We start from the raw sequence: 21083 nt of genomic DNA on the forward strand, positions 1-21083 counted from the left end.
GCCACGAGGTAGAAATAAAGAAGCAGAAAAATTAAAACAATAAAAGTTGTTACGGATTCGAGTGGCTCGTTTTTTCCCGCAATTAGCTCGTATTTTCGCAGCATCGTTAATGAGCTGTTTCGCTAATTGCGTTCAAGTATCTGCAAGCGTATGTAATCAACGACGCTTGCGACAGCGCGTCTCATTTTCAAAGGCGAAATTTGTCCGTCGTTTAATTACCTGGAAGTCGATCAGCTTGAGGTTATTAATAATTTTTATTTTTTTTTTCACACCAATTCCCGTTACGTTGTCTCGATAACGCTAACGAGTATGAAAGAGGTAGAAAAATTTCTTCAAGTCACTCGTGAGATACATTTGCAACGCTTCTGTCAGGGAAACTCGTATATTCTCCGGCACATCTCTCGGTGCAGCAATATTGTATACCGCATGAAAGGAGAAGATTTCATACAAGTATTACGGTATGAACAATATCTAGTTCTTCTCTGGGTAGCTACGGTGAAAGTGGACGTAAAACCGGCTTTTAAATTGCGGCACTCGCATTAGTTTCACGTAATACTGTGTACGGTACGAGTTTACACGAGCATTGAATTTCCTGGGCGTCAGCTGCAGTCGACAAATAAACCTGAGCAATGGAATTATGATTGCAACACGCTTTTCTTCATTTATACATCTCGAGCAGTCTCGCCGCTTTTGTCTGATTTTATGTTTAGTAACGCGACCTGTTTACCAGCAATAAAATCCCAGATACATCGAAATGGTGAAAAAATCCCGTGTATCGATCAGCCCTAAGAATAGGGATTGATTGGACGGATTATTCCGCATGAATTTTGGTGATAAATCCGGCAGTGAAATTGGACCAAATCGATTGTGTCCGGGCGAGTCTGTGATTTCGAATTTACTCGTGATTTGAATCGGCCGAGTCAATGTGGTGCGATATGCTGTTATCCTGTGACTAGGACTTAACAGGATCGTGCGTTGTTAACGGCACGTGGTTTGATTGCCTGTTATAAAGGTATACGCGTTCGATCTCGTATAGTTTCATTATTCCGGATTTTAGAGTTAGGTTTTTCACGTGTAATGTGAAATATTATGCGATTGGCTCGGGTTTAATAACAATATTAATCCCGCATGAAACAGTTTTCCGATTTATCATTCGCGTCGATGGAAATGCAAATGGATCATAGTTAATTAAAATGAGATGATTATACGATTTGCGCGACTTTAGATGAAACATAATTTTGAGTAAAAAGTTGCGTCAAGCCTGAATGTCGAATACTTCGATTTAGCACAGGTATTGAAAAAAAGTTCTTCAATTAACATACAAATGGAGCGTTAAACGTCGATTGATGAACTTCCAGTTCAGAGCCGTTGCATAAATAATACACAATATAAAAAACCCTTACAAAATTTCGATTTATTTTTCGGGCATTCTCGGTTCCCCTCAAAATAACAGGCCAAACGCATTGAGATGAATTTTTTCCTCCGTCACAAGGTGCAGCAGATTTATCTTAACGAGTTGACAATATTTTTCTTCCTGCGGAAACGTCTATATATACATATAAGCTACACGTTCGAGTAAATGGAGCGCGAGTGATTTCGTGTCAGGAAGCCGCGGGGTTTCCGTACCGGAAGTACAACAGGGTTCGGAAATTGTTCTCAACCTTTACCGATCCCCCGGCCGAGATATAAGCTTGTACATCGAAGGAAACAATACAATTGCCTTGAATTTAAGCTTAATCGGTACAAAGAAATTGAAAAAAAATAAATAAATAAGGAAAAAACAATCAAAAACACGGATCACGTCATACCTCGTTACACATTAGTCGAACCTGATATGAAACTCGAATAATGTTACATATCTGACTGATGCAAAGGATGCTGCCTGGTTTGATTTTGGTGCTGGTCAATAAATGCTCTCTCGGTTGGGTTATTCGAAACGGTAGTTAAACGGTACGGGATGGTGTTGCGGGTAAGCGGCAACGCCCACGCTGCAGGATCATCGAGATCTTCTCCTCGCGTTTGCTCTCCGCACGACGCGAGGTCTCGGGGTCAGTAGGTCACGATGCTAACGATACACGCATAGCCGTGCTAACCTAACCTGACTTAACCCGCACCCAACTTACCGCGAGCCCAACGTAACCCAATCCTACCCACTGATATATATATACACTGGATTGGATTAAGCGTGGTGCCGTCACGCCAATTGAACGGTAGCCATTTTGTACAGATTCTTGTCACTTCAGATATATATATATATATATATATATATATATATATATATATATATATATATATATATATATATATATATATATATATATATATATATATATATATATATATATATATATATATATATATATATATGTGATATATGTATGTGTATATAATCGATTGCGATGGAAAATTACAGTAACAATTATTGAGGTAACAATGAGTACCTGCGTTTTTTGCAAAACAAAGCAATCAAAATATAGTGGGCGATCATTTCACAAGTGAGTATACAACGCTGAAGCGTTCTGCAAATGATAACTTGCAGAGGTTATGTCAGCATACGAAGTATTTACTAATTATATTTAACGAGTATTATAACGTACGAATCGGGTCAGTAAAAATTCACATATTTGAATTATGAACCGATCTTATTATAATTGAAATTGAAAACTCGGGTATTATTGACTCAGGGATTAAATTATAATTCGATATGTAGATTTCCCGTGAAAGATGTGTTGCGCCTTCAGCAGTGGTTAAAAGAAATGAAGAGGAAGGACTGGAAGCCAAACCGAAATAGCACATTGTGTTCAGCTCATTTTGCAAATGACTGCTTTGATAGGACAGGATTCCTAATTACATTGAAAAAGAACAGTGTACCAACTATATTTGACAACCCAAAATCAGAGTGTTCATCTTGTCACCGATTAAGGGAATATGGACATGGCTGTTCATTCTTCAAGTAAGTACCGTTACTCAATGCAACATAACGTGTGAATTAATAAATTTCAATTCTGCTTGTTATGTAGGTTCCCATTGGATGAACCTGATATTATGAAGCAGTGGATCGCAAATATAAACATTGGACCGTGGTCTCCATCAAGTGATAGCTTTCTGTGTTCCGACCACTTTGAACCCTCTTGCTTTCAAAAGAAAAGTAAAAATTATATAACTTTACCAAAAGGCAGTATCCCAACGTTATTTGGTAAGATCTGAAACTATTAATCCCTTTTAGGTCAGAGAAAACTCAGTGTGCATGAAGACACGTTGATGTGATGCACTATTGCGTCAATGCCGTCGAAGCGGTTAATTACCTACAGATTATAAAGTGCTCTGTTACAGAAAAATCGTGTGTGACACATTTCTGTGTATTTCCATTGTCGTTATTTATTAGTAACTTATCTGTAGGTGAAAACTTGCAGCAGACCGAATTTCAGGATGAATCCGATCGGCCCACCACAGTGAATTTAACCAAATTACATGATCACCTACACATTTGTACCTGATTTGCATGCTCAGGTATGTACGTCTTTTTTATTTTCTTTTGATTGTGCTTGTAACTTTTTCTTCATGTGAATGGAATGTGGATTGATACTACTAATTATATTACGGTTGTGGTTTATCGCACGCAACTCTATAAAAATGCCTTAACGTTTGCAAGGAATGTTTTATTCTCCATATTTTTGAATAAAGTTTTTACTCACCCAATTCGATATAATTTAATTCAAAACTTTTTTTTACATGTCTTAAGCTCCACTTTGATGATCAATGGATGGTAAATGGATTCCCGAACGGTTGAATTAGTGTTATACAAATTTTTGAATAATCCGTATGGAATTCAGCCCACCATAGGATGAAGGATAATGGACGGAAACTTCTTAGAATTGAGGACTTCTTTTGAACATAAAGAAAAATCACGCTTAAATACAAGTTTTTCGTCATATTATTTAATGATCTTTTACACCATATAATTGTAAATAATAATATACTTTCGAAAAAATGATTTGTTCTTCATTTAATGTGTCAAACATTATTTTACTTGTCAAAAACTTTTTTGTGTGACGAATATATCGTTAGATCTAAATAGCATATATTACGCAGTTCAAATCTAGCGCACATTTTGTGACAACTTTCTGTACAAGATGGCGGAAATTCAATTGTTCAATTGGACGCACGAGCTTACACGTAGAGTATACGGTAATATCCAATCCAGTGTATATATATATCAGTGATCCTACCCGACCTCGTCTAACCTCCTCTCACTTTGCAGAGCAACGGCATGGCCCACCACTCAACGCCTGCCGAACCTCGATTGGATCGTAACGGAGAACGATCGATGGCAAGCCGAAAACGTTTTGCGAAGGAATTCGCTCAAAGATGCACCCTTCGCTCATTTTTTCGCATTTTTTTTTTATTTTAACTTAGGGGGACCAGTAGGATCTAAATATCATTTGGAATCACCAAGTCCGGAAGGATTGATCCTTGATTGAGCGATTAATTACAGCGAATAACGTAGCACGAGTTGTTAATGGTTCTCTGAAAAAGTGTAACGAAGGATCTACTTACAGTGGTACTGGACAACCTTCAAGTCCACGGCTAGCTTGAGACTTCTGTAAGCACCGTAGTCGCGATATCCAAGTCTAATTAAGTAGGTATTACAAAGTTTGTTCATCGCTTCTTCGCTCTCACATGCACCTCCTATGCTAATGGGGTAATGCGAGTGGTTAAGTGTTGCAATCTCTCGACTAGCGTAGAAAACGCAGGTTGTTAAGCATGGAACTTTGGAGTAACGACAGACCTCGCAAAGTTGACAATTCAACTACTTACTAATACGTACTGCTCGGAAACAGCCATCCTACGCTTCTTGCAAGTCTCCTTTGAGGATACCGTCCGAGAGATTTGTCGGTAATTCATGGTCCAAATACAAGTGGTTATATCCAGTTGGGTCGGATCACAAGGACGGTAAAGACGGGGCTTAGCTTCTTGCGTCTTTGAAGTTCTGTTGCCAGACCACATCCTGTATCAGTACAGTGTCTGTCTAACTTGTAGTGCGAAACGAATTCTTTAACCGTTAACTTGAACATCAGTGTCGAGACCCGTTTGGTTATAATTTGATATACACGAAACAAATTATTCGACGTGTATAAGTCACCTGCCCGTATGCGTCCATTCAACGTCTATAAATACGGTTTGCCAATTCTCAACGCGTGTGTTTATCAGCAACAACGGCCCCATCCGAGGCCCGGGTTCGAGGAGACGCGGGGCTCGAATGGCAAATCAACCATGCCGTATGGGTTAGATCAAAGAGGAGAAGAGAAGACGCCCGAGCTATTGGCGAACGCTTGGATCTTTCGAAGAGCCTCTCGAGTCACCCACATTCGGTCCAACCTGACCGCATTCCTCTCGACCTCTACAGCCTGGCTTTGATACATTCTGTAAGACTGTATAGACGCCAGTCTTCGTCTCTATCGTGATGATTCCCACTTTATCCGCTCTCTCCTCTCTGTCATGGACAGGCTGCTGTTCGTTGATTGCATCTTCAAAAAGCGCTGTCAATTCCAGCAGTGCTTCTTCGACAAATGATATTCAGACTGAAACTGAAATAACACCATTTCAGGTACCCTATAAAATTGGTAGCGATTTGAAGATCTGTCAGAAATTGGGATTCCGATGTGATCAAACCAAAGCTCGGTGATATCAAGTTGCTGGGGTGTTTGAAAAAATCCTGATGGCCACATGATGTGCCCGGACCGGAAAAACCGAATTCGTGCCGACGCAGTTAATTAGTTGCAGGAAAAGCGTCAGCAGCTGATGAAGTATAACGTGTCATATATGATCACAATTATTAGAGCCATGCTTACGTTTTTCACCAGTCAATCGCTTACTTCACCGTTCTAAGATGTTCACTGCGGTAATGCAGTAATCGATGCATTTGCTCAGGTAATTACCAGAGATGAGTCGCATCAAGTATTAACGCGATTGCCTCGAGCTATTTGAAACACGATAGTGACTCACACCTGGAAATTACTCAAGAAAATCGTATTCACACCTCATCCTACTTGATACTCCCTCCAATGATTATACGCACTGATAATTCCGAGTCAACATTCTGTACCTGCACACCTCATTTTCTTTCAACATTCATCAAGGTTTGAGAATGCGTGGTAATGAAACATCGCCCGGTCGCTTAATTACCTTTACTAATTTAAATTACAGCTTCTTTTTAAGTAGTTTTATATTCAGGCTTCCAAATATTTCATTAAGAACGGAAAATTCTATTTAGATTCAACTCGACGACGCATTGTTCATCGCAATCGAAAACATTAGGTAAAAAAAATAGTGGGATTTGCTTCTTTTTTCGGTATAAATTACGCTATTAGTGTAAATTAAGCGGCAACTCGCTAAGCTGGCAAGTGTTCGAAGACGAGCCCTAAAACCGACACTTTAATCAAGCAGTTCTGCAAATATACCAAGTTATATTTACACGTACCGTTCAAAATTATTTGACTTATTCCAGTCGGTGATCCAGATAACGATGGAATCCGTGCTACGGTTCTCTGTCACTACACTTCACTGTCTATGAAAATATATGCACGGTATGCCGTACGAACATAAGTATACGTGTATGTGTTTACTAAATATATGATTCTTTGTATAAGCGTGTGTAAAGTCTGGTTGGAATTTCCTCTCTCTGGGGTAATCATTTAACCTCTCTCGCAAAGCGATAAATAGAGGCACCACGCGTTGGACACGTTTTCAACACAACTTCGTTCGGAAAAGCGACCCTTTCATTTTTCCAACCTGATTGTACTCCGGTCGTAATTATTGAATTCCCTGATCTATAGTTAGGGATTTCGTTAATGGCCCGTGTGTCAACCTTTACAAACGTGATTCTAAACTTTTGCCAGAGTTTCCGTACAGTTTTGTCATGTTATAAACGTACTTGTTCTGGCGTGGATTTGGCACCGTCGACATACGCGAAGTCGGTCGAATTTGACGATGAAAAACGGCACGCAGACGAATTTGAAAATATTCTTAACGGTCCCAAGCAGTTCTTCAGAAGAACGTGCGGGCCCAAGTTGGCACGGCCGATTTTTTGATGAGATCGAGCGTTCGTTGTCGCCACGTTTACTAATTACTATAAACCGTAACGGAAATGCGGTTACACAGTGACTACGACGGATTTCTCCCTCAACTTAGCACCCTCCACAGACCTTTGATCTTTGATCAAGTTTCAGGCAGTGAACCGACTATAACCCCTTGGTCCCGTTTTCGCCTCATTTTCGTTTTCACGTATTGAATACAGTGCAGGGTACCATGCCTATGCGTCTCGGACAATTTGGTCCACGTGTTTAGTCGGGTGCAGTTAGGCGGCTTTCGAAGGATCGAATGGAAGGTGGGAGCCGGTACGATTCTCTCCTCCCTACCTGACGAGAGAAAAAGAGAGTCAGAGACGGAGCGAGAGGGGAGAGAAAAAGTGAGAAAGACTAAGAGAGAGAGAGAGAGAGAGAGAGAGAGAGAGAGAGAAGGGGTCCGATCGCTGGACAAACCGGAGTCAGTTTCTGCCAACGGCTTCGCGCGGTGCAGTCGCAGCGGATTTTCTTTCGTCTTATATCATCTAAGCTGTGCACTTACAACGATTTATCCATTCTGTGCGTTTACACGCTCATCTTTAGTCCGCCGATCGTTATTGATGTGGCCTGACTCATCCGGCGGTATAGAAAGACTGCAGGTACCAGTCAGATAGCAGACATAATTCACCGGTTGAAGCCTAGATCACTCCGGATAATGCTTGCAGCTTTATAGAGGTAAGATACCTTATAAGGGTGCCGATCACTCTTTCGGCTTATCGAACCTTTCTCATTTTTTTTTTTTTTTTCGCTCTACTACCCTCAGCGTTTATGAAAACTTTGGCAAGCTGACGACTATTAGGGCTAACGCGAAATGCTTCTTTCATTCATCACTTTTTCATCAATTCTTTGAACAAAGTTGGTTCCGGTATGGGTTCGAAAATCGTACATGCAATATGCGATTCGGCGAAAATTTCTCGGGGAATATGGAACTCGCAAAACTTATTATATTCAATCGCAGTAACAATTCGGCTTAACAACTTCTTCCGCGGTCAAACTTATTGATGAAGCTGTTCGACACGTGCCGTGTTTCGCGGAAAAGCTGCGATCTCTAATCACGAATACAACGCCGCAGAGTTCGTGGTTTCGCAAGACCGGTAACAAAACTTTACTATTTAAATCGAACCATACATGTTCGCTGTTCGTACGAATCGGTGGCCCATGGTTGTTACCTTCGTGTGCCAAAAGCTACTCATCCGACCAATTGGAATAACTTTTACGCGACGATGGGAAACGTCTCGCTAAAAGTATGCAAACGGCAAACTGAGCGTTAGACGAGCACAATTCTTTCTGCACAGCGGCGACAACGTAATTTTACATTATATTAATAGTGGGAGTAATCGGAAGTGGTTGAGGAATATTAACATTGGGCTGAAGCGCATTTCACTTCGACTTCGAGAAATATTTTTTTTTTCTCTATCGAAATCGATATCTGCAAGCGTTGCAAAAATCGACTGATACTAAAATTCAGCGTATAGACTTACGCGTGCACTGCGAACAAAGAGAGGGTAGCCAGAAGTGCAGCACTGCAGGTGATTCGGTGGGTGAGTGACCTTTGCGTAACGAAAATAAGTCACAAAGGACGAATCGAGGTACGGGAGTAGGTGTTTCTTTGAATGTAACGAACGATCTTGCACGTTTTTTAATAGCGGAAGAGTCCGCATAATTTAAATGCGAATGTGGCATAAGGTGCCTTGCATAGCTGATTCGCGTACCAGCTCTATGTGTCGCTATTATCGGTAGGCCACTGCGCAGCAGTTGTAGTTCCTTCACGATTGCGAGTATATACCGCGGAATTGTATTCTACAATTTATTCCCCTGGAGTACCGAACCTGCACGTGGGTTACGTAACACGAGTCTGTAAGGTAGAAGATTATGTACTTGTAGGTATGTATACAGTTAGTATAACCGAAACGTTAAGCAATAATTAAATTGTCTTCCTCACGACACGCGCGTTCATGTTTCAACTCTAATTACACGTAACCGCGGGCATTCGACGTACCACTTTATTTTAATAGTTATTTACGCTTTTAGCTACACACGTATTTTCAGATCAATCGTTGAATTACCTTCGGTTACGTTCTACACTTACGATTGCAGAAGCATTTCTGACAATGTGATATATGTGTGACTGAATCTGTCGATGGTCTTGTTCTTTCATGGGAATTAGGTTCAGGCTCGATTAAACCTGATTTAGATCACCGATGATCGTCCAACTTCACCGGTCGCATAGGAAATTGAAGGTCCAACCATTCTTCTAGTCGCTCGAAAGATTCGGATCTATTCGGATTTTCATGCAAGAAAGATTTTTGTAAGTCAAATAGACCCGTGAAATTACAAGTGAAATAAAAAGAGAGTCACGTTCAAGACATCCAGATATCATTGACGAATCGGTATCGTTGTACGTTCTACTTTTTCCCGCCGATGAGTGACCCCGAGACTCGATTTCAGTCGGTAATGAGCATTGATCGCAATGAATTCGGAAGCAAAACGAACTCACGATTCTTGAGTTCAACACGTAATATAACACACGCGACGATTTCGAATCGGTGATAATTTGCCTGAAACAAATTCCGAGACGACGTCTGCCTGCGTCACTATTACTGCAGCTACTCACGCCTCAACGATGTTTGCTTATCGGCCCTGTTAAGCGAATATATAAATTGTATATGGGTACAGTCCCCTCGGATCGAGTGCTTCGAGTTTAAGGTCGGGTGCCAGAAAGTCTGTGTCTACCAAGACGAAAATTTCGCCTGGAGGTGAGCGGACAGTTATACGAAATCAGGCGGTTGAGGTAGGCGGACATCGGAGGCAGGGCTCAGGCACTTTTGTATGAGACGCGTGTTATCGCTTACATCTTGATGAAAACTCTGTTTATGTCGTAACGGAAGGGGAAAAAAAAATTTCCAGGACAAAATTACCCATTCGCTGTACTGCATGGAGCAAAATTTTCCGCAATAGTGTTCGTTGCTAATATTCGAAATTGCATATCAGGTGTAAAAAATTAGCTACTTCAAAATCCTAAACTTTCTGGATGTTTTGATTGGATACAGAAGCGTTATCGCTGGAGTGGAAAATCTGATCATTATTTTTCGGGTCGAAATCAGGAGCAATTTTCGTTTCCTTTCATAAAGCACCCTTTGGACGTTAACGCGATTTTGATGCGCGCGTACATTGAAAATGGTTTTTTATTGTATCGTACAGATGCGAACCGGGCTGTATAGGGTTTTCCTTGTTCGAAGGATGAGATCGTTTTTTAACTCTTTGTATAATTAAGGACGAGAGGTCCCGGGAGATCCTGCGGGAAGTAAGCTGCGGATTAACAAGGTCCTGGATTAATTTAACGCCGTTCTAAGGCCTCCCTCGAAATGAGACAAGTCAAACAGTTTAGCTAACCGTTACCCATTGTTTAATACTTGCCGAGCTGCGTTATAGCTCGCTTCTTGACCTCGTTAGAAACAATTAAGAACTAACAGACGAGACGGCATGCGGTTTAATTGATGAATAGAGTCGCGAGGAATTGCTCTCTTACGCAGAAGCCGCACGCTTCGAGGTTGAGTTCAACAACTCTCATCCGGTTTTGTAAACCGCCCAACGCCCCGCACTTTCTGTGCTCGATTCTTGTTGTATACGATCTCGGACCCGAACTGACCGACAGATCCATTTTTATCATCGCTTTTTCACACAGCGCAATCGGTTCGCTTTAATACTCGGATCGGATCGGAAATATTTACCAAATGGCAGAATTTTCTCATCAATATTACAACTAGTTTCTTCGGGCAGTATTGGTTTCAGGACCAAAGTATCACTTGTTTAAAATGCTGCAGTTGGCGACGTCTCGCGATGAGTTAATGCAGCGGATCTAACGCAGTCTTGAGCTTTTTAAATTATTGCCCCATTAAAGCGAGCGAAGATTCGAGCCCGCGCAACTGCTTCCCGCATGCAAATTTTACTACCAGGCTTATACAAAACGGACAGCTGACAATATTCTTTCGCCAATTTCTTTTGAATTCCTGATAATTTTGAAAAGGTAAAGAGGGTGTTCAAAGGAGAACCGTTAAGCTCGATATTCAGAGGCGGCGTACCTGCATTGTGTATGAAAGAGACTGATTTTTTCAAATTTGTAAGAACTTCTTAGCCGGTTTTACGTTTGCGTAAGATACAGCCTGAAGTAAACGGTGCACGAAATTAGAATGACAATGGATCGAGTTCAAGCGTCGTAAGGCATGAGAACCAAACCGATGCGTGCGTCGCGCCGGGTAAAATTGACTAAAAGGGCTTGCCGCAATCAAAGGATTAAGTGGTGGGCTTGAACTCCAACTGGGTCGCAATGCTGGTAAATAGCAGTAGCGTGGTTATGGAAACGGGCATAAATTTTCACGTTTTCTCCTATATTTATTCCGTCCTTAAACTTGCTTCCGTTTACACCGAATTCGCTCGGAGAAACTCTGAGTTTTGTTCTACGAAGTACTTGGGAATATTTTACTCAATTAATTGTTTGTCGAGAAACTAAGTAGAAAAATATATTTACCAGATATCGGACGGTCGCGTACGCAGTAGACTCGGGCCAGCGCATATATGGGAATTTCACGGTGTTGAAATCCCGGAAAAATCGTGTCTCAGGCTTGAAAAACGCTCTTCATTAGCTAGGTATGCATATTCAGACGTTCCAGGCAACCGGTCCTCCCCCAGAAGCTTCCGAGATCTTCCAAGAGTCATCCGGCTCACCACTTCAGCGTGTTGCAGTGTTTATAGCCACGCTGCGAGTACCACGTATATCAAGGTATGCTGGAGAATCTAAAGAACGAAGTTTTGCGACGAAACTGACAGAGTTCGAAGTTGAAAGAAATTACGTAAAGTGAAACTTTCGTCAACTGGTGATTCCTTTTTTCTCTGATACATCAATGAAACAGCCAACCGAATGCTTTGAAACATTATATCACAGGCTCGAAACTGTGCACGGTACACTGACTTAGCTCAATTATTAGCCATGCGTAAGTGCTGAGCACAAACTGTATGAGCACCTTTGAATCTGGCTTTATCGTCTCATTTACCTCCGTAAGTTCAAAGACCACGGTCCACTGATCTCTGTTAGTATGGAGATCAGTGCCACGTTTAGAAGTTGAAGTAATTCAGTCTCACCAACAGGTTGGTTTTTTGGTCAGAAATGAGATAGAGAAGTTATCGACGTCCCATTTTAACCCCCACTTTTAATCTATGCGAGAGAATTTCTCCTCAGTTACACTTACCGTAAACTCGCCATCCAGTTTGGATGAAAATTGAATACGAAGGCGTCGCGCGTCGTTGTGCACGGGCATATCAGTAACGATACATAACGTCGCTCTGACGAAGCGTGCTCCTACAATGTTGGCTAATCAACACTCACCGTGAAGCAAAGCGTTGCGTGATCATCGACTTCTTTATAACGCATGCTCTCTGGATACAGATGCGGGCTGACAAGTTGACAGTCAAGATATGAAAGTGGAATAGATTTTCGAGAAATTACAGTACGCGGTACATTACAGACGGTATGAAGTGATCGGTGGTTAGACGAGCAGGCAGCAAGTTTCTAGGTTTCATCAGATATGTGAAGGAAAAAGATGAAAAAAAAAAAAACGAGAATGATTCGTTAATGACAGCGTACTATCACGATGAGTGAATTTTCATGGCCCATTGGGTCAAAGATTTTCTCCCATATCCATATCTTTCACCGGACGCACTCAGTGCACGACTTGTCGCACCTAATCCGTCGAGTGTAGCGGCTGAATTCCTGAGATTATCAACAGTGTGAGACCAGAAACTGATCGTAAGTTATTTTCGAATCAGTGAATTTCTTCGCTCTGGCAGCTTGATCGACGATATTTACGATATTGAACGGACAACCGGCGAGGCTTCCGGTCTAAAAAAGTAGTGATAAAGAAACTTCCAACGTTGCGGAAAATGTAACGTGTTATCTGACGATTCTCACGATTCACCGCATTCATGTGGACGTTGATACCTACCTAGCGAGGAGTGACGCTCATGCCTATGTAGAGGAGACGGGGAAGCGCATCTCAGCGCAATTGCATACGTGACTACGTGTAGATCCATGGATTTGTGGTGGATATCATAAATTGCAGTGTCATGTTACACCATTATTATACCTGTTATACTTACGTGGACGTAATCCGGCATGTATAATCTCTTCTTTTACGTGATACACATCTATTTGCACGAAAGCCTGGACGCCAGTCACGTACGAACAAGTGTGCTTACAGACGTCACCCGAGAACTGGAACAGTTCCCTGCTTCCCACGCATTTATTAAAACTATTGAGATTCACGGTAGCGCAGAGTGTTCGAGCATGTATCGCCTCAGATTGACCTGATAACATTAACTCCATCCGATTTCTACGGAAGAAGTCATCGCGCTTGTCGGCACCTTAGGTACGGAATGCAATTTGCTGAAGCTACCGCTGTGCAAGTCGCCCAACTATGAGCAAAACTTGAATTCAATCGATAGTTTGGAAGTTAGCTCAACCTGGATTGAAAGTTGACTTGCCCCTTTTTTCTCTTTTCCAACTTCTCCTTCATTGTGACCTGGATCTTTGAAAAGAGGCACTGTAGAACATCGTAAGCTTTGTTTCGGAAGCTGCAGGATCAATCGTAACGGAGTACTAACGGAGTTCTCGGTATTATTTGTCTTTGAGACAACTCAAAGAACTCCACGTTATCTTGTTATCACTGTTTTTGCAATTTCGCCTGTGATTGATCGAAGTATCCGAGAGGATTTATCGTCAAGTTCTTTGGACAGTTACAACGATGCTCCAGACGATCAGTAATCGAATTTGATCATTGATCCCCGTTTTTCTCGTTTGGGAATCTTGAACTTGGATATTTGGAGATATACACGTTAACGGCGAAATGGACCAAGGCACCCCTTTAAGGCCTGGTGATCCAGCCATCTTGGACATGACGTGTACGCAAATAACTGTCGACCCGTGTTAAGATCTCGTCAAGACTAAACAGTATATCATCGCTATCTTCGGTCTCGATTAACCAAAGCCAAGCCGTGGGGTAAGGAAGATGATAGCTGGGACCAGAGTAAAAGCCGGATGATAACGGGAAAATGAGCACGGTGGACAAGTTTTGCGAAACTGAAGCGCAAGCTCTCCCAATTCCCACTCTTCCTTCGGCCAAAGGTGCGCGGGTGTCGTACAATGTTCGAGCTGCGGCGACGGACCGACGCGATTCGCGCATACGTCCTACCGGCTCATCTACCAGGCAAACATCACCCGACAAGAGCGGAAGGTCTCGAGTGCTCCTCTTATATACAACGTCACGACGACGATTGCCGTCCCTGAACTCGATACTCTTCATGTTCTCTTTGTCGAGTATGTATATTTATTCGTAACTCCGAGCTGGGAGTCGGACCGCTCGACCGTATCTCGAAGTCCGCCCATTCTCCACGGGGAAGTTTATCCCGAAGGTAAGAGTGTACCGGGAATTACGGATTTCAGTTCAACACATTGAGCGTTGAAAATAGTCCGCGGAAGAAAAAAGCCTCAGCAATCATCGTGACGTTCGATTTTTCAACCCCTCAGGCTGCTCAGACTATCTACTTTTTTTCACTACCATCAAACTGTTTCGTTAGGACGCGACTTTCGCTCGATTATTACGCTCAAAATTTCACTTAGAAATTGAAAAATTTGGCATTTCGGTACTTCCCGAAACAGTACGTATAATACGTGCAGAAGAAAGTCGAAAGTGCACGTGTGTAGACGTGTAACGAACAAGCTTACACGCGCTGAACTGGTTCTAGAATCCTCAAAGGTCCTAGCCAAAACAGCGGAACTCGCTGATCAGTTTTCAAGTTACACTAGCGAGTGAGCAAAGGTAAAATCTGAACCCTAGCGGCAGACGGCCGCGACGCTTAACGGCTACTAGCTTCGTCCGGAGTCTCGTACTTCTAGTTTCTTACCGCAAGCCTGTTCGTCCCTTAACAACTCCGACGTATTATGCCTTTGTTGGGGTTCTTGGCTTGCGTCTGGTATTACATTCGAGGCAGCTGCTGGAGATATGAATCCAAAGTTCAGATAATCGTCGCTGCACGGAGTCGGTACTTTAGTGGCCACTGGTCAGTAGCTAGCTACTGTGGTTATCGGGTTACCATGCTCCACTCACGCCTAAGGCCTGTCGCAATAATTGATAGTCAGCAAAGTCCGCGCTGAGCGGGCGGTAGGTTTTAATCTGCGTATTATAAGATGAAGGAGAACTCTCTATTGGCATGAGTCAACAGTCTTCTTTGCACGTTTCGTATGTTTGTTTTCCTTTTGACGTTGACTCAACGGTCTCCGATACTATGCAGACCCGAAAAAGAATCTGGGGCACCAGATTATGAGGCGCAAGTGGAGATACTGCGCTGATAACGATGCAAACGGGTTGATCGGGCTCTGGACTATCCGATACGACGAGTACATCGTGATAATTAGGCCAGTCGTCGAAAACAACGATTTCTTGGGTGATCCCTCCTTCGGACATCTTCTATCATTCTTCCAATAAATGTGTGGAAACGTACGGATCCAGCAAATAATATAGCCCAGGGCAGATTGAGTTGCCCCATCATTGCGTGATATAATGAAAATGGTGTTAACTAGGTCCGCTTTCACAGTAGCTTGTTTAACACTATTTAGCAATATGACTAGTTTTCTAGATTCTTGATATAAAATTTTCATCATGTTCCACGACGGCTCGTCCGGGTTGATTTTTATACAATTCTGATCTGAACCGAGGATAATATTCTAGTATAAATGGATCGTCATAATTTAAGCTGTCGATGTAATAGCGGGGATTATATCAGGTTACATTTGCATAAAATTACGCTGCTGCAGTTAGCTAGGATCCACCAAAGAAATAAATAGGCGATAACAAACCGCATAATTACCTCCGCGAGTTCGGTAAACTACCGAACACGTAATGAACTTTCGTAACTCATCAATTAATCATTATTACCACACGTTTTCCTGTATTACGTGTACGGTATGAATAGCTGCAACCGATTTTTTGGCGAATGTATGCATTTCTCTTAACGTAACGGAGTAACGATTAGCATCTAGTAATACTTAGCGAAGAATGTGGAAGCGCACTTATTTATCATTAATTATCGTATATGATAAATATACATTTCGTTTCGAAAATGAGGATTCAATGAATTCTCCCAATTTTATTTTCTACGAAATCTTTCGTCTATTCTGCCTCGCTGTTTTGGCAGAAGCTCAGACTAATATAAACTGACACGCAAGACGCATGGTGAAAAACTAATCAATGATACTGACTTCAAAGATGGAACTTTTTCACGACCGAGCATTCAGCTTGCCGTCTTTGTAACTTTGTTACATTTTATTACGAACTCGGACTGGCGTTGAGAAAATTGTAATTAAGCTACAGTTTTTTTAACGACATATCGGCGTATCTTTGTTTATCGTAATTAAATTTTTTTTTTACAAACTTACGTACTTCGACATTCATTTTCGGTATAATTTGGAGAATAATTTCTTTTTCAAAATCGGGTTCTCAACGGTCCAAGTTTTTTCTATACAGCTTACCACGCGCAACACAAAACTTTATTTCAATCTCACTAATTTATTAATGTAATCCACGAGTATAAATTGCCTTGTGACTTACGTCCGATTCCGTGCTCTTTGAAGCCTTGTGACGATACAGCGATGGTATTAACCCAATAAAGTTCACGTGACTTTAGCAACTTGGACGGAAATTATTCGTAGTATTTAATCAATTCAAACAGCTTTGAGTTTCTTATTAAAACTTGTGTAACAAGTGATTCGCACTGAATTATCTCTTACTTTGTTTTTTTTTTTTTTATCTGATTGTTCAAGTGTTGCGTTCTAGTGAATGATTCTATCACCTCCGTTTAAAGATGATATCATCATTTAGCGACGATTGTATGCGATATTTGCGACGGTGCTTTTATTATACAAGATTGAACTCGTTCTATGTAAATTTCCCAATTCACTGTTTAATTAATTGTGTCTGCTATGTCCAACATGTTTTTAACTCGTGGTTGCTCTTCTCAAAATATATTTTATGAATTGATGAACGGTTACAAGTTTTCTATATTTTAATGTTGTAATACGTATACGTACCGAACAGCGTCTTTATAACATTACAACTCTTTTTGCAACTGTTATTTTAATAGCACGGTATAGATAATGTGCCCGCAATTGTAGTTGTGTAACTTATGAATATACGGATAGTTTTTACCGTTGATATAACTGTTATTCTATATGCGTAATGCCGCGCTGATTAACTTGTAGATATTGTAGCGTGCGTGCGAAAAGCATTAGAACGAGAATAGAAGATGAATAAGAGTATTCAGCATGAGATACAGCCTCCCAAGTGTGAAAAGGTTTCTTTTAATCTCAGTATATTCAAATTTCATTTCATTAATAATTACCAATGTGACATATTTTCAGGCATCACGATATTGAATTTGATTTTTTAATACTTTTATCTTCACTATTCGTATGATTGAAGAAAAATTATTATAATCCTTTGTCAGGATTTTGATACCTGGCGATAATTCGGTTAAATTATGTGTCAGACGAGGTTAATACGATCAAGTAATTGCAGCACGCTTGATCAATTTGTATTTAAGTAGCTCCTCAGCTCGAGTCTTGAGGAGCTTTCTACGCCCGTAATTGAACAGTTATCACCTAAACCGGAAAGTTATCTTAACGCGTCCCGAGTAAGGAAATGTGCATCTACTGCTGTAAACCGTCGCAAGTGTTAATGAATCAACAAATATATCAATTCACGTCAACGTACCGTTTGGTCGTTTGAGTAATAGAATTACCATGAATTACCTCACCTCAAACATTATCGCCTCGCTTGGTCTCGAGCGGAAACAGAACTTGAGAGCAACGAGACTCAATGGATCCGAGAGAACAGGATGAATCGTGGAGGGGGGGAGGAGTTCCATAATTCTCGTGTATAAAGTTGAAGAATTCATCGCAGTCTTCGTCATTGTCTAAATGAGGAGATGAGAAATGGTGCAACATCTTATGGGAATGTAAGCTTCGCAATCGTAACGTTGTTACGAATCAACATGCTGTCGATCTAATCTACATTCAAAATTTACTCCGAGGTACTTGGACTTTGATAACTATAATCATTGTACGAATCAGCTAGTCAATCTTGATCGATTTATGTTATAAATCAATTTTATGTTCTTGTCGATGAGAAATTCTGCATGCGTTTTACATTCAATAGCTAATTGTAGGAAAAAGATAATCAGAGGACGTTACGTTACGTGCCTTTGTTTCTTGTTTACTTGCACATTGTGTAAGAAGCTCGAAGATCCAAACTGTAGTACTAACGGTTGACATCGTGACGTTATCTGGCTAACGGAAGAGGATGTGGGTGGTCATCACGGTCGGCTCGACTTTCTGCGTTTTCGAGTAACCAAGCCCAGCCACATCCGGTTTTCGTTGTCTTCAATACCTGCTCTGTCTCTGATGTGCTAACAAAATTGGCTTTGTCGCAGCGTTTCATTCTTGACTTTCTTACCCCTTCCTAGTCTCTTCTACGTAAAGATCGCGACACTTTTACAGGAAACTCGAAGAGCTGGTCTGATTGTTGGAGTACCGTGTAATGCAACGTCCAAGTTCAATCACTTGCGACACTAATTCCTGTTAAATCTATCCTTCGTGTCTTGGGATTCCTTCGTTGTTTATTTACCACCGAGATACGCGCGGCATGTTATACGGCAGTCTCATCACGATGGGCAATTCAACGCGCGACCAGCCCGCAAGCCTGACGATAGTTTGTTGCAATCTTGGCCGGCAATCAGTGTTTGCACACCCTATGATCGTCATTAGCGTTCCAAAGAATAGGTTCTTACATGCAGCACATGGACCGGTCAGACCTGAGATATTCAGTATCCAGATAGGCTGGACAAATAATGAGGCATCCGTAGATACACGCTGGCAGCTCAGCGACTGCTCGGATAATATGCACATCCGATTTTTCAGTACAACAGTTACGGCCGATGGTTCGACCGCTGCACGGTATTCGATTACACTAAGTGATTTATCTTCGTTCAGCTCACTCAACGTCCACCCATCCTTGTCAGGACAAAAACAATTTCGCACCGAGGTACAATATTCTGCTTGTAATCGCATACGTTCGGAAAGCTTGCAGCCAGTTGCCGGTTCCGAAGTTTAGTGATGAGGATTCCGTCGGAACAGAGTTGTGGTCATAGCGGTATGACGTCCTTGGAATTGGATCAACTTTCGGGCATGATAACGAGGGACGCAACGAGGGTCTTGCCGCTGGCACACTCGCGTTATCTCGATAAAATTATAGATGAAAAGTTGGGCTCGATATCCGCGGTGAAGAGGCCGTTGAAATTACCTCACAAAATCGAGGCAAGCTCGGCCAGGATGCCCGGAACAGTGGCTAAGCATGATTTTCCTCGTTACATCGCCGAACATTTCCAGTGCACGAGTAACAGCTGCAGTTATTCGACGGTTGAAAAATGGTTCAGCACCGATTGCCGAGGTACTTTAGTGACACTGGAAAAGGAAAAGTCGATCGTTCGTTACGTAGTAAACGATGCATCGTTCGATATGTTACGTATACATAGATACAGTTATTGTCAAGAATTGTGGACGAAGCGAGACTTCCGACGTATAAACGGCAGGCGATTAATAGTGAAAATTAAACCGCCCGGCAGTCGGATGTATTATAAATTGCTTCGTCGTACCGCAGCGCCTAACGAAAAAGTGGCAACATTAGCTGTAACACGTTTTGTTGGCCTGGACTCTCGACCATTGAGCATTTGCTCGTGGAAAAAGGTGGGCGTCGACGTTTGTTTTATCATCTGGCAGACGCGGGAGAGTATGTAAGATAGAGTATTGTAAGATGGTAAGTTGGCTAACGGTATTACGTCCGAACGAAGCCGTCAGCACACTAACCAAGATCTTGAAACAGCATCGCCTGACCAACGGCTAGTCTTCGTGGGCACGTACCACGCGCATGATTATTACCCCGCGATTCTCCTTTTTCAAACACCATCAACGCTCTGGCGTGTTATTCGAGAAACAAACATGCTCGTGAGTTACCCGGTCATCCCACTTAATGCCAAGACGTCTTCATCATACCCGTTTATATTGATAATGCAGAATTTTTACGGCCACATACGTTACCTGCACTCAGTGCACTCGTCGTAGCGCTGATCTTATCGTTTGTATTAAACACCTTCCGTTTGTTACGTCGTTAAGGAGACCTTCGTCATTAAGGAAAAATGCCTCGGGAGTATAAACGCGAATTTATATACTCCGTCATTCGTTTTTCTCGCCGCAATTCGCGCACGGATTGCATACGGCGCGTGTACCAACGTTTCGACGGATTACGCCGCGCAGACGTGTAAGACCACGTATGTATCCGGAGAACAGAACGCGGATGTCAAATCGTGTCTGACGTGACGCGTCATTTCGCGACCGTTGCGACATCGTGCACCAAGAGTGACGCACAGGTGGGGGCGTCTTTCCGCGGACAGGCGCACTTTTACCTGCACGTCCAGACCGTGTAGACGACTATTTATAACCAACCACCCCCCAACCAGTTGCGTGTCTCATCGAGCTGAGAATCAGCCAACGTTCGCGAAATGCCTACGCAGGCGTAAAACGACCATCGTAAAACGGAGAACATCGCGTAAGGGCTGCGACCGGGTCACGTGCGGTTAGACTTATCTCCACACTTCGCACTCCGTGTTTAGTGTTTATGCCGTCTTTGCACGTGGTCTCGTACGCCGATAACGCATCGAGGAGAACTTCGCCATGTCCGGCATAACGCGCGTCACTTTCGAGCAAGCAACGACCGGCCAGCTAAGAGCGAGATCGGTTTCACTCGTTCCTTCGCAAAGACTTAGCGACCGCCTTTGGCAACCGAACTCCGGAGGATT

The 21083-nt window shown here is 42.2% G+C and overlaps 1 protein-coding gene across 8 annotated transcripts in view; it reads left to right on the forward strand.

Moving 5' to 3' along the window:
• LOC124213790 (uncharacterized) overlaps positions 1–21083 on the forward strand; it is a 47815-nt gene that overhangs the window by 6260 nt on the left and 20472 nt on the right. For 2 of the 8 annotated variants that reach the window (XR_011176553.1, XR_011176552.1), the window contains exons 2-5: positions 2711–2953; positions 3021–3196; positions 3400–3510; positions 3743–3966. The exons of 1 other annotated variant lie outside the window; for it this stretch is intronic. The gene's annotated coding sequence lies outside the window, so the exon portion shown is untranslated. Of the gene's footprint in view, positions 1–2074; positions 2211–2375; positions 2605–2710; positions 2954–3020; positions 3197–3399; positions 3511–3742; positions 3967–7566; positions 7800–21083 lie in introns of those variants that run through there. 5 more of the 8 variants (XR_011176554.1, XR_011176551.1, XR_006881973.2 and 2 more) reach the window with 5 other exon arrangements.

This window comes from Neodiprion pinetum, chromosome 3, assembly GCF_021155775.2.
Source record: "Neodiprion pinetum isolate iyNeoPine1 chromosome 3, iyNeoPine1.2, whole genome shotgun sequence".
NCBI classification, from domain to species: Eukaryota; Metazoa; Arthropoda; class Insecta; order Hymenoptera; family Diprionidae; genus Neodiprion; species Neodiprion pinetum.